The sequence below is a fragment of the Hylaeus volcanicus genome, chromosome 6 (assembly GCF_026283585.1).
Source record: "Hylaeus volcanicus isolate JK05 chromosome 6, UHH_iyHylVolc1.0_haploid, whole genome shotgun sequence".
Classification (NCBI taxonomy): Eukaryota; Metazoa; Arthropoda; class Insecta; order Hymenoptera; family Colletidae; genus Hylaeus; species Hylaeus volcanicus.
Window position 1 is genome coordinate 8,632,859 of NC_071981.1, and position 12,408 is coordinate 8,645,266.

Here is a 12,408-nt window from a genome sequence, read left to right on the forward strand (position 1 = left end):
CCACAGTTCGAACCTTACCCTACGGTTACCCTTTACTGGGAGATACCGATTCCTGCAGCTATCTGACTTCGCGTCAGAGTCGTCTGCGTTTGTCTCCAATAACCAAGACAACCAAACACCTTACCCTACGGTTACCCTTCACTGGGAGATACCGATTCCTGCAGCTATCTGACTTCGCGTCAGAGTCGTCTGCATTGTCTAATCTATCCTCGGCCTTCGGCACCATTGATACACCATCAATAATCGTATTGATTCAATTCTCAAATCTATCCCACTCGCTGGGCTCACACGCGCGTCGTTATCGCCCTGGCTCGTAACAAGGATCTCGCGATATTTTGAACTCGAGTTACCGATTAATCCAAAACAATCGATCGATCTTTTTCTTATAAACAAACAAATTTGCAACGTATTAATTTTTTGGTTGGTCAAACGAAAGAAGCATATTGACTGACCATGCTGCCCAAATTTGAAGGCAATCGGTTCCATAGTTTTTTAGAAATCGTGCACACTAGTTGAAAAAAGCTGTTTCGAGAATAAAATAATTTTTGGAAAAACAATATAACCGACTTCGAAAAAATATTACAATTGCACTAAAAAGTATGAAATAATTTCTATTTCATTTATATTAAATGATATTCAATAATATATTAAATTTTTATTTCTTTTAAATTAAATAATGTTAAATGATCTCTTCGTAGTCGGCGCAAAATTAAAAATTTTTAATTCCTGGTTGAGTTAGTTTTTGGTGAAGGCGCAATGTTAAATACTTTTGATGTATACATGTTGTGACGTACCTCGCGTGGGCGGCCGGGAAAGCCGCTAATCGACACGCTCGGTCGCACAATTTCCACGGACGAATTTATTTGGAAGAATTGGGCGCCAGTGCCAAGTGCACGCGTCCGTTACTTTCGTCCTTCCGACTGCTCTACGGAGAGCGAAACTCAGGGGAGGTCAAAGGGGGAAATAAACGTTGATCCCCGGACGTTTAGATAGATTTCCGTATTTAATCGAAACCGATGCGGGGGAATTCTGCGGTACACACACCGTGGCCTGGCTGGCCTGGAAGCAGGCCCGGATGGTCCTTATCCCGAAAAAGGGAAAGCCCGCGGATTCGCCCTCCGTGTATCGGCCGATCTGCCTCCTCGACGAGGCGGGCAAGTTCTTCCTGGCCTGTCGAGGGGCCTGTCCGACGGGAGTATGCAGTTGGCTGGCTGCCAATACGGTTTCCGCGAGGGCCGGTCGACGCTTGTTGCAATCGACCACGTCCATGCCCTCGCGGACCGGGCGGTCTCCTGGGGTGGGGTGGCGTTGGCGATTAGTCTCGACATCGCCAACGCATTTAACACCCTGCCCTGGGGCACGATCCGGGAGGCGCTCCGAGAACACGGAGTGTCTCCATATCTACGGGTCGTGTTAGCCGACTACCTGTCGGACAGGTGGATCGAGTACCCTGGCAGAGGCGGGGTGCCGATACGTCGGAGGGTCAGCCGAGGCGTGCCTCAGGGGTCCGTTTTAGGACCCCTGTTATGGAACTTGGGGTACGACTCGGTGTTGCGCGGGCTCCTCCCACCCGGTGTCTTTGTGGTCTGCTACGCAGACGACACATTGATCATCGCGGTGGGTCGGGATGAGACCAGGGTCCACAGGCTGGCGGAACTAGCGGCCGCGATCGTGGTCGCGAGGATCCAGGCTCTGGGGCTTTGGATCTCGCCGCAAAAGACGGAGGTAGTCATGTTTCATGGGCTACCTCTGACGCGGCTGGTCCCCCAGACCTGGATCCGCGTGGGTGATGCGGCTGTCCGGGTCGAGGGCCGGATGAAGTATTTGGGCCTCGACCTGGACGGCCGGTGGCGCTGGGAGGGGCATTTCGACCGCCTGGTCCCCTGAATTGAGGCGGTGACGACCCTGTTGGGTCGTCTCCTGCCCAATCTCGGGGGGCCGGAAGAGAGGGTCCGCCGCCTCTACCTGGGGGTCGTGCGATCCATGGCCCTATACGCGCGACCTGGTGGCCTGCCGTCGTGGACGGCACCTGCTGCGCCGCGTGCAGCGGCATATGGCCATCAGGATCGGGCGCGGGTATCGCACGATCTCCCACGAGGCGGCGGCCGTCCTAGCGAGGGTCGTCCCTTTTGATTTCCAGGCGGAGGCACACGCCGACGTGTATCGGCGTGTGCAAGATCTCCGCCGGAACGGGGGCGATCCGCAGAACGAGGCGGTTGAAGCCTACCGGCGCCAAAGGTGGCAGCTGGCCCGCGAAAAGTGGCGGCGCCAGCTCCTGGAGAGCGGCGCCGCCTGAAAGAGGTCGGTAGCGGCGGTCCTGCCAAGCTTCGATGCTTTGCTGGACCGCCGACACGGGCGACTCACCTACCGGCTCACGCAGGTGCTCACCGGACATGGTTGTTTCGGTGAGTACCTGCACAAGGTGGGGGCGGAGGGGTCGCCCGCGTGCCACCAGTGCGGCGCGGAGCTGGACTCCGCGCAGCACTTGCTGGAGGAGTGCCCGGCCTTCTCGCGAGAGAGGCGGCCACTCCGCCTAGCTATTGAAGGGGACCTCTCGCTCCCGGCCGTCGTTTCGGCCATGGTCGAGAGCGAGAGGTCCTGGAACGCGGTGTGACGAGCGGGATCGGGAGCGCACCGATCCCGCTCGCATAGAGAGGAGGAGGTTGAGGCGGGCCAGGCGACGGCGGCTAGCTGCCGCCCCTGCCGCAGGAGGGACTGGTCCCCCCCCCCCGTAAACCCTCACCACCTCCTGGCAGTCTGCCGCGTAGGGCGATCCTGCACGCGTAGCCGGCGAGCTCAAGCTTTGGGCTCGCCGACTGCCAGCAGGGCCGCCGGGCATGGGGGGGTTCGTCACACCCCCCCCCACTCCTTTGGAACATGCCCGGCGCTTGCGCCGCGGGGGGCCGTTGGCCCCATAGCGGCATGTTTCCCTGTGGGTCGCGGAACAAAATACGCCCACAGTAATCCCTGCTTGTCGTAAGAGGCGACTAAAAGGGACAGGCGAGACCGCGGGCTGTGGCACCCGCGGTCAGGTGGGGAGGTATTCACTCCCCACCGGAGATGGCACTCCTCCCTTCGTTGGGGGGGGAGAGGCGCGGGGGGGCACCAGTAGCGTTCGTAAGAGATCCCGGTGCCCCTCCCCAATGCGCCGTGGCCGGCCACCGTGAAGTTTTAGTGGGTATTCCCCTTGATATCAAATCAAGGGGCGAGTCCCACACTACCCCCTCCTTATGAGGGGGCGTGCGTAAACGCATTTCCTCACGTAAAAAAAAAAAAAAAAAAAAACGGGTTCCAAAATCGCTTTGATCGTCCTCGTCGGCTTAAAGTGGAGGCTCACCCACACACTCGCACGCGCGGAATTAACAAAAGAAACTCTCGGCTTTGCGGAATGACAGGGGCGACTCGCTCGTGTATCGCGTGTCCCGTCCTCGGTCGCGGTTAACCGCTAATTAGGTTCAATTCCTCATCGATCGCGCCTCGATCGACGCGCTCTTCTCGCCGCCGACTCGCGGCTCTCCCCACCCAGAAACTGTAGGGACTCCTCACGGTGTGCCACCACTATGGCATCTTCAGTCTTCCCCTCATGGCAGCGTCGAGGGGAGATGGCAGCAGTACATGTTTCCGAGGGTGGTCAGTCCTCTTGGTGGTGGCCACACCGGGGTCCTGGGGTGGTGGACACCGCGACTTGCCGCACTCGCGCGAGGACGCGGCTTGGACCGTGAGTGCGGGTGAGCGTCTACAAAAAGGGGACCACAGAACACTCACTCTTTCATGCCTGCGGACCACCTCCGAACTAGGGTGTCCGGCGAGGAGGGAGCGATGCCCTTCCGGAGGTCAGGGTGGTTTCGTGACGGGCAGAAAAAGTCTGCCCCGTCACAATGTATACTGTCTACGTGAAAGTCCAGGTCGATCCCCTAGGCTTGTTGATGGCAATAGACTTCCCCAGACAAAGAGGGCCCAAAAGCAAAACTCCCTACAATTGCTCAAGACTAGAGTTTTACGTGGTTTCCGAGTACTTCCCTCGATGAAATATAATAATGGAGAGGGCTTATCTTTCTATTCTCTTTCCTGGTCGGCTGTGTGAGGGCTCGTTAGAATAAGTAATCCTACCGGTGGTCACTGGTACTAATAATCAGTTATTAGGCGCCTGTTTGTCGTTTTACGTACCCCTCACCTTCGTGTGGGTGCAGGTATGGCCGTATAACCGGGGTACTGTCCTATGAAACGCTCAGCCAGACAATAAATGGCTATGTGAAAGTTCTGTCTGACAATGAGTAGATTTGGAATAGTTTTTGGTGGAGGCGCCGATGGTGAAAAGCATTAATGTATATGATGTCTAAAGTAGATATGATGTAGCAATAATTTAAGAGCATACGTTTTGTCGCACCGACAGAAAGTTAAACCAAATTCGGTAATTTTTAATGTAAGCAATTTTTAATTTTGCGCCGACTACGAAAAGGTTATTTAATATAATTGAATATAAAGGAAATAGAAATTTAATATATTATTGAATATCATTTAATATAAATGAAATAGAAATTATTTCATACTTTTTAGTGCAATTTTAATATTTTTTCGAAGTCGGTTATATTTATTTTCCAAAAATTATTTTATTTCACTTTTTTTAGTGGCAATCTATTACTAATAGGTTTCATGCAATAACAATAGTTATGAGCAATAGATATACAGGATGACCCAAAAACATTGGAAGTCCTTGAAAGGGGTGGTTCCGGGACGGGTGGGGTGGTGATTTGAAACAATTTTGCCTTAGCGAAAATGGTGTTCGAGGCTTCGTTAAAGGGATATTCCAGAAACAGAAACTCGCGCTCTGATTGGTCGGGGGTTTCTGTCAATATCTCCTTAAAAAATTGTTTCAAATCACCCTCCGAAACACCCCACTCAAGAACATCCAACATTTTTGGGACACCCTGTATAGTTGAAAATGAGATTATCAGGAATGCTGGAAGGTTATACCAATATGGAATTAATCGGGATCGGAATCGGAATTAATTAATGAACCAAGAAAAACATAGGAATTTTGCAGTAACAATAGTTATAAACAATAAGAAAAAAATAGGAATTCAGCAATAACAATAGATATAAACAATATGAAAAAAATAGGAATTTTTCAATAACAATAGTTATAAACAATATGAAAAAAATTGGAATTTTGCAATATTAACAGTTATAAACAAAAATAAAAATCATTTTTGCAAAGTGATCAACTCGAAAACCTGTCCGGCAGCAAAATGTAAAGGGTTTCATCGATTTCATCGAACTCAGGCCGAACATACGTGAAATAGTACAATTTTCGATAAAAACTGCAATAAAGTGGTAAAAAATGGAAGTAGGTCAAATGTCTTTTTAAGCTTTTAAGAGGCAACGAAGCCCTACCAGATTTAATCCGGATTTAATCCGATTTAATTCGATTGGTCAATTCGTTTCGAAATAAGAAGCAATACAAAATTTTTCAGTTTATGCAAGAAAAAAATAAGTAAAGAGTGAGAAATTCCAAAATTTTTTGACAATGGGACCACCCCGAGACATGCTCTATAAGATGCAAGAGGTTTCATCCCGGTAAATAAAAAAAAAAAAAAAAAAAAAAACAATAAGTTTACAAAAATTTACAAAAATAAGTTTAAAAAAATTTTAAGTTAAGAGTACGGTTTATGGGGACATATCGAGTACTTACAGTATTTATATGCTAATCGGCTATGCCAGGGCCATATAATATTCCTTCCTCTGTCTCGTAGAACTCATTTTGAGACAAAAAATAACTTCTACGCCTTGTTCGAGCCTCTTTCGTGGATTCAAGGCTGCGTCTCGTCGATCTTTCCAGGCGCTGTCGATCCCACGCATCGGCGAATATGGACGATTGCTGGCATATAATTATCATCATCGTTGCCATGGTTTCAAGAACAGCAACGAAGCCCTCATTAAAAATCCCTGCTGTTAGATATCCCGCGATATCAATAGTTTTTACACCACAGTGAAGGTGTTTAAGGGGATAGACACGGGTAATGCAGCGAGGTGACATTACCGGCAAAACTGGGCGTAAAAAGGGGTCCATGATTTTTCGCTTTTCGTCTTTGTATTAGCATATTTTAGGCTGAATGATGGCTCATTCGAAAAAGGAAGCTTGAATACATCCGGGGCTGGTCATAATTCAACGAGATCTTGTTAATATCTAATAATATGAGTGTCCAAAGTAGAGAAAGAATACGATAAAATACATCTGCAGAATCCAAGTATTTGTAAATCACTATAAGAGTTTTGTGACTCACACGATGACCAGCGCCGGATGTATTGAACCTTTCTCTTTCAAATGAGCCCTCATTCAGCCTAAAATATGCTACTATATGGACGAAAAGCGAAAAATCGTAAAGGCATTCCCAAAATCGAGTTCTGCCATTTTGTGGATAATAGTAGTGCAAGTCACGTACCAAATTTAGTTTAGGAAATCGGTATGAGATGGCGGTTACTGAGGACGACTGCTAACGTGAATATCGATACATTGCGGCGTTGTCATTCTGGCATAATAGCGTCTATCCTTTCCTCACGCTGCGCTGTTGTCATTTTACTGAAGTCGAAATATTCTTACATTTGCCGTCGTCGACAGAGGATAGGAACAGACAGCGGAAAAAGAGTAAAAGAAAACATTTACAAGCCTAGTATCATAACCAATTGTCATAACAATATCGTGTTTGGTCTCATTTTAATCAGGAAAACCTCACCAATATGTTAGTGAAATTTGTATTAAAAAAAAATTAACAATAAAAAAAGTTAGTTTGTCGTATTATTTTTTCACAGATTAGTAGGCATTTAAATTTTGTACGATCACCTCGACTCTCACAAGGAATATTTTTTTAGGTATCCGCCTCCAATTGTTTTGATTTTTGGATTGTTTTAAAGGAGCGAAAAATAAAATATACGTATTTTTGTATTTTCGCATGTTTCATATTTAGGAGGTGAAACGACCCCCTAAAGTTTCAGTTGCAATAGGCTATCTCCGAAACTATCATAAATAGAAGAAAACTTTTTAAGAAAAAGTTTCATGTTTTCTATCTGCATATAAAATCTGACCCAACATTTTGCAAAAAAAATAATTTGTTTATAACATTATTTTAAAAGTAATTACAGTTTATATAATGACTAAGAAGAACATTTTTTCTGAATCTATTGATGTATCGTATACTGTGTTTGCCTCTTACATTTTTGCGCATTAATATTATACGTACACCCTCGCTCATAAATATGTGGACACGTACTACTTTCAATCAATAATTAATGTACATCGTAAATTATTACTATTGTCACGTTCCGGAATTCAGATTTGAAAATCTGTCGTCCGTTTCGATCAAATGATGCTTGCCTTTTGTCCCACGCCTCTCTTAAACGACTCGCGTCTGGACAGGATCCTGATCCGTATTGAGTCTACCCTCGCGATTACTATTTATTAGAATTTTTAAGTTTTCGTACTTACTACTTGGTGAGGTCGAGCACCTTTTAAATGTAGTGTTCCCACCGCGGGTCGTTTAGGGGGATGGTCCACGCAGCTTCACGTGCTCGGGGGATGGTTAATGGGGCGAGCCTCCAAGGTATCGGTGCTGGAGCCCATGCTGGGGTTGATGCTGGTACTGATGCGGATGCTGGTGCTGATGTTGGTGCTGATGCTGGTGCTGATGCTGATGTTCTTAAAAGTTCGTTTCGAACCACTTGCGGCTTCGCTACGCACCCGAGCGGAAACTTTCCCGATTGCGCTGGTCGTTCGTAATCTCGTAGCAATCGCCGAATTTGCTCGCATCTGCCCGAACGGTATTTTCGCACTGTTTCGGTGTTTTTCATCTACTGAGAGGGAAAAATTGGAATTTATAATAGTTTTAATCGGGGATGAATCTAATTGTCCGTCAATAGTTATCAAGTCCATGCAACCCTTTACGACCGCTGGTTTTGCGTCTATTCCGTTCAAAGCCGGCTTCGACGCCTCGACCCTAATCGGAATGTCCGCTCTGCCTTGGATCGGAAAGAAGCCGCGTTAATCAAATCCGTGACTACGGTTCGGGAAAACCGGCTTCGACGCCTCGATCGACCCTTACAGCAAGCACGAAAGTGACTTGGAACCTGAGTACGATGACGGAAAAGAAACCCACGGCCGAGCAATGTTTCTATCTTTAAGATTTCAATATGACCGGCTTCGACGCCTCGATCATAAATCGAAAAGATAGTTGGTCTAACTATAATTTATTCCCTTTTCCCTCTCCGAACGCGTCGAATAATTTAAAGGAAAAAATAATTGCAGCATGTGAATTTGTTAAATTACGTTACTGTTTATTAAGACCCGCGCACGGTCTTTTATTATGGCAATTACAATCAATTACAGGTTTTGAATAAAAAGGTTCACTACCTTGACTTCGCAATTGAACGATTTCTGAATTAGAACGAGGACTCTGAACTCTGTGCAAACTAACGACTCGACGAGGACTATAATTCTTAGACGACAACTCGGACTTTAATTCTCTTACAATTTCGAACGACAACTATCCCGAGCCCCTGAATTGCGGGCGTACTTATACCCCTAATTCGGGACCTTTGGTCCGAAGGAAGGAGAAAAAATCATACCACGTGATTATTAAAAATTCATGGGTGGTTGATTTCTTCCCATGGCGTTAGCAATAACATCTTGCCCGAAATCATTCCTAGGTGTTTAGTCTACCCCTTATCGGTTTTTGGTGACTGACACCAACGATAGGCACTGCCGACGGTTCCTTAGCTGATGCTACGCTTGAATTCGTCGAAAAGAGGGTCTCATTAGATCTGGCCACCCACCGGTGGGTGGTAACGAGTACCGGGAATTGTACGGGACCTGTAGCTGCGACTTAACATCTAGGAGAACCGTTGTATTCTCGTGCGTCGCGATAAAGCAACCGAATCCGCGGTTCACGTCATTGTCATTGTCATTTATTTTAAGTGCTTAACTGTTACAAAAATATTAGTTATTGCACTACTACTTACTCCTAATATACAACATTTTAACTCTTAAATCTATTTTGTACATCTTTAATCTTATAGGTTATTGGTCATTTATCCTATACATTGGTTTTGTTCGCTTATCTAACAACAACCTACTAATACGCTCACTGCAAATTAGTTGTACTACATACATAGATCAACTAAACTTTCTTTTCAAAACTAAATAAGTTCCATGCTTATACACTTGGTTTCTTAAGTCCTACAAGAACCTCCTCATCCTTAAAACTCTATTTAGATATCAGCACGCATTATCACAACTAATTATCACGTTGCGTTTGACATTTATTCTGTACAGAGTTTCTGTTCTCGATAAGTATATTAGCACTATTCCGTTTTACTCTATCATTTCAGACTTACATATATATAAATGGTAGTTCATAAAGTCTTAGCTTATCCCTGTTTTTACGTTTTTTTTTTTGCCGTATTTTAGGGTGCAGCTAAGTTTAGATTTTAATACCCTTTTGGTATCTCAGTCTTCTAGTCTGGTATGGAGCTGTCAATGGGCTCCATATATAATTAAAAACAACAACTTTAACCTATTATCTTATATCTAGTCATACATTATATCAGGTAGCTACAATTTTGTAAAATGAAATTATACAAATATAGTTATATAAAAATATATATAGTTTATAAAAATATATACTTTTATCAAACATCTTTGCCTATTTCTAGTAGGAACGAAGTTATAGCTTTTAGGGCTCTCACTTTCATTGATGATACTAATTTATATGCATCCTCTCCGAATGTATCTATTTCGTTTTGTATCCTATTCCTAAAATTTTCTCGTTGTACATTATAAAACACACAATCAAAAAATACATGGTTAATAGACTCTTCGTCGATGCCGCAGTCACACATACATAGTTTTTCCTCGCAAGAGACTCTCTTAAATTAAAGTGATTAGCTCTAATCCTCGAAATTACTCTGATTTCTCTCCTATTGAGTCTATCTTTAACTTTTTTGAACCACGGGTTGAAAAGCCCCTGACGGTAGACCTGTTCCATACTTTTTGGAAAAAATTCCTCCCTTTATTACGTCCTGTTTCTTCACAATGTATTACGAATTTGTCCCATGTATCATTTTTAATCTTATTGAAAATTTCCCCTGCCGGGATTTTGAGATCAGGGTCAGGAACTAATTCTGTTGCTTCTTTTGCAACCCTATCCGCTATTTCGTTTCCGGTCACTCCTTTATGACCTGGTACCCATCCCAATATTATTACATTCTTATCATTCATAGCCGAGACCTCTCTGACAAAGTCAGTAATCCAGGGGTTGATTTCTTTAATGTAGCCCATGTAGCTGTTAAAAACGTTGTCTATTGCTCTTACCGCCGAAAGAGAGTCTGTTAAAATTAGAGTATTTGGTTTATCGTTATCTTTGGATTCGTTCAGAGCTTTTACTATCGCTATGATTTCTGCTGTGAATATCGTCGATTCAGGGAAAATTGAAATTGATTTTCTTTTGAATTTTTTATCCTCTAGTTCTATTACTGCTGCTCCGTTGGCTGGTTTTTCTGCCATTTTGGAACCATCAGTAAAGTAGACAGCCGTAAGATTTAAATTCAGGTTGTATCTTTCTAAAAATGCATTTACCGTTTGAGCCGGTGGAATTGTCGACCCGTCAATGTCCCTTCCAAGGTCTGTGTCCGCTACAAACTTTTTCCTGATGCTAACTGAGCTTTCGTAGTTATGTAAACCCCAAATCAAGTTGTGGTTCTCTAAGTGATTATTAGTTTTGATCTTTTTTTGTTGTTTTAATGCTTCGAAAAACGCTACCTCTGAAGTGTATATTTTTTCATCGTGTCTGGTCCATCTCTCGTTAATAAAAGCTTCGTTGGGAAACTTTTCTCTTAATATAAATTGAAATTCGAGAGTCGGGTTGTTGTTTGTTCCCTTTTCCAGTTGCTTTAACCAGTATTTAGTTCCCAACATTAACGCTCTGTTTTTTAAACCTATTGTCCCACTGTCTAAATACAAGATATTCAGCGGCGTAGAATTCCTGTATCCCATAGCTAGTCTTATTGCTTGTGATTCTAACTTTCTAATTTTTTCTTGTGATTTGCTCTTCTTGTTTAATGATATATAGATCGGACCCGCATATTCAATTACGGAGAAAATCAAGGCCCTGACCAACATTAGAGCCCAATGCTGCTTAAGGCCCTTGTTCGAGTGACACATAAATTTGATAATATTTAATCTTTTCTTAACCTTGTCCACAATGTAATCTGCGTGTGCCGAAAATTCTAATTGATTATCGATTGTTACCCCTAAGAATTTTGCTTCTTTTAAAATTGGGAATTCCACGCTCCGACCATCCAGCATCACTGAAAGTGTTCCTTCATCTGTTTCTCCTCCTGCTATCATGATTTGCGTTTTGGTACTTGATATTTCTAAACCCCGATTTTTTAGAAAAGTTATTAAAAACTTGAATTCCATGTTTAATTCGTCCAAGTGCAAAATCTTTGTTACTATCTCTGGTTATGATGGCTACGTCGTCCGCGCATTGTAAGCTTAGTATTCTTTGATTATTAATATTTTGATTTATTCCTGAGATATAAATGTTAAACAACGTCGGGCTCAGGATGGACCCTTGAGGGACTCCTACTCTCCAATTTACCTTCTTTGTTTCCCCGTTATTCAAGTTGACTATTACACTTCTATTCGAGAGCCAGTCCTTAAGCCACAACAGTAGTCTTCTGGGGCAGTTATTTTCTTCCAATAATCTCAATAACGTAAAAAAGTTGACGTTGTCGTAGGCCCCTCTGATGTCAATAAAGGCCAAAACAGTAGTCTCCCTTTCCCTGTTCCCATATTTCATTTCTGCAATGAGTCTATTCAAATTATTCAATGTGGATTTTTTATTTCTAAACCCTGACTGGGTATGCTCTATTAGATTGTTATTTTCTAACCATAATTGAAGCCTGTTGTTCAAGATTTTCTCCATTATTTTCCCCACACATGAAGTTAATGTTATAGTTCTTAGTGATTGTTTGCCTGGCTTTTCTAAAAAAATTATTTCTCCTACTTTCCACTCGGCTGACACGACGTGATTAACCCAGCTCTCCCTAATTATGTCGCAAAGGATTGCTTTGAGAAAAGGTGGTAACTCCGCAATTGTCCTGTAATCTATCATATCATGCCCCGGAGCGGATTTTCTGTTTTTTAGACTCGCGATCGTAATGAGAATTTCCTGATTGGTTATATCCCCGTCCCATAAATTATCGATTTGATCCTGAAACCTGTAGTGCCCGATGTGTTCGAAAACCTTGTGACTATTCTGACTGTTATTCCTATTCTCGATTTCTTGAATTTCTTTTATTTCTAATTCTGTTCTAAGCGCTTGATTAATTAATGGTTTGTCTACTGTAAAGTAA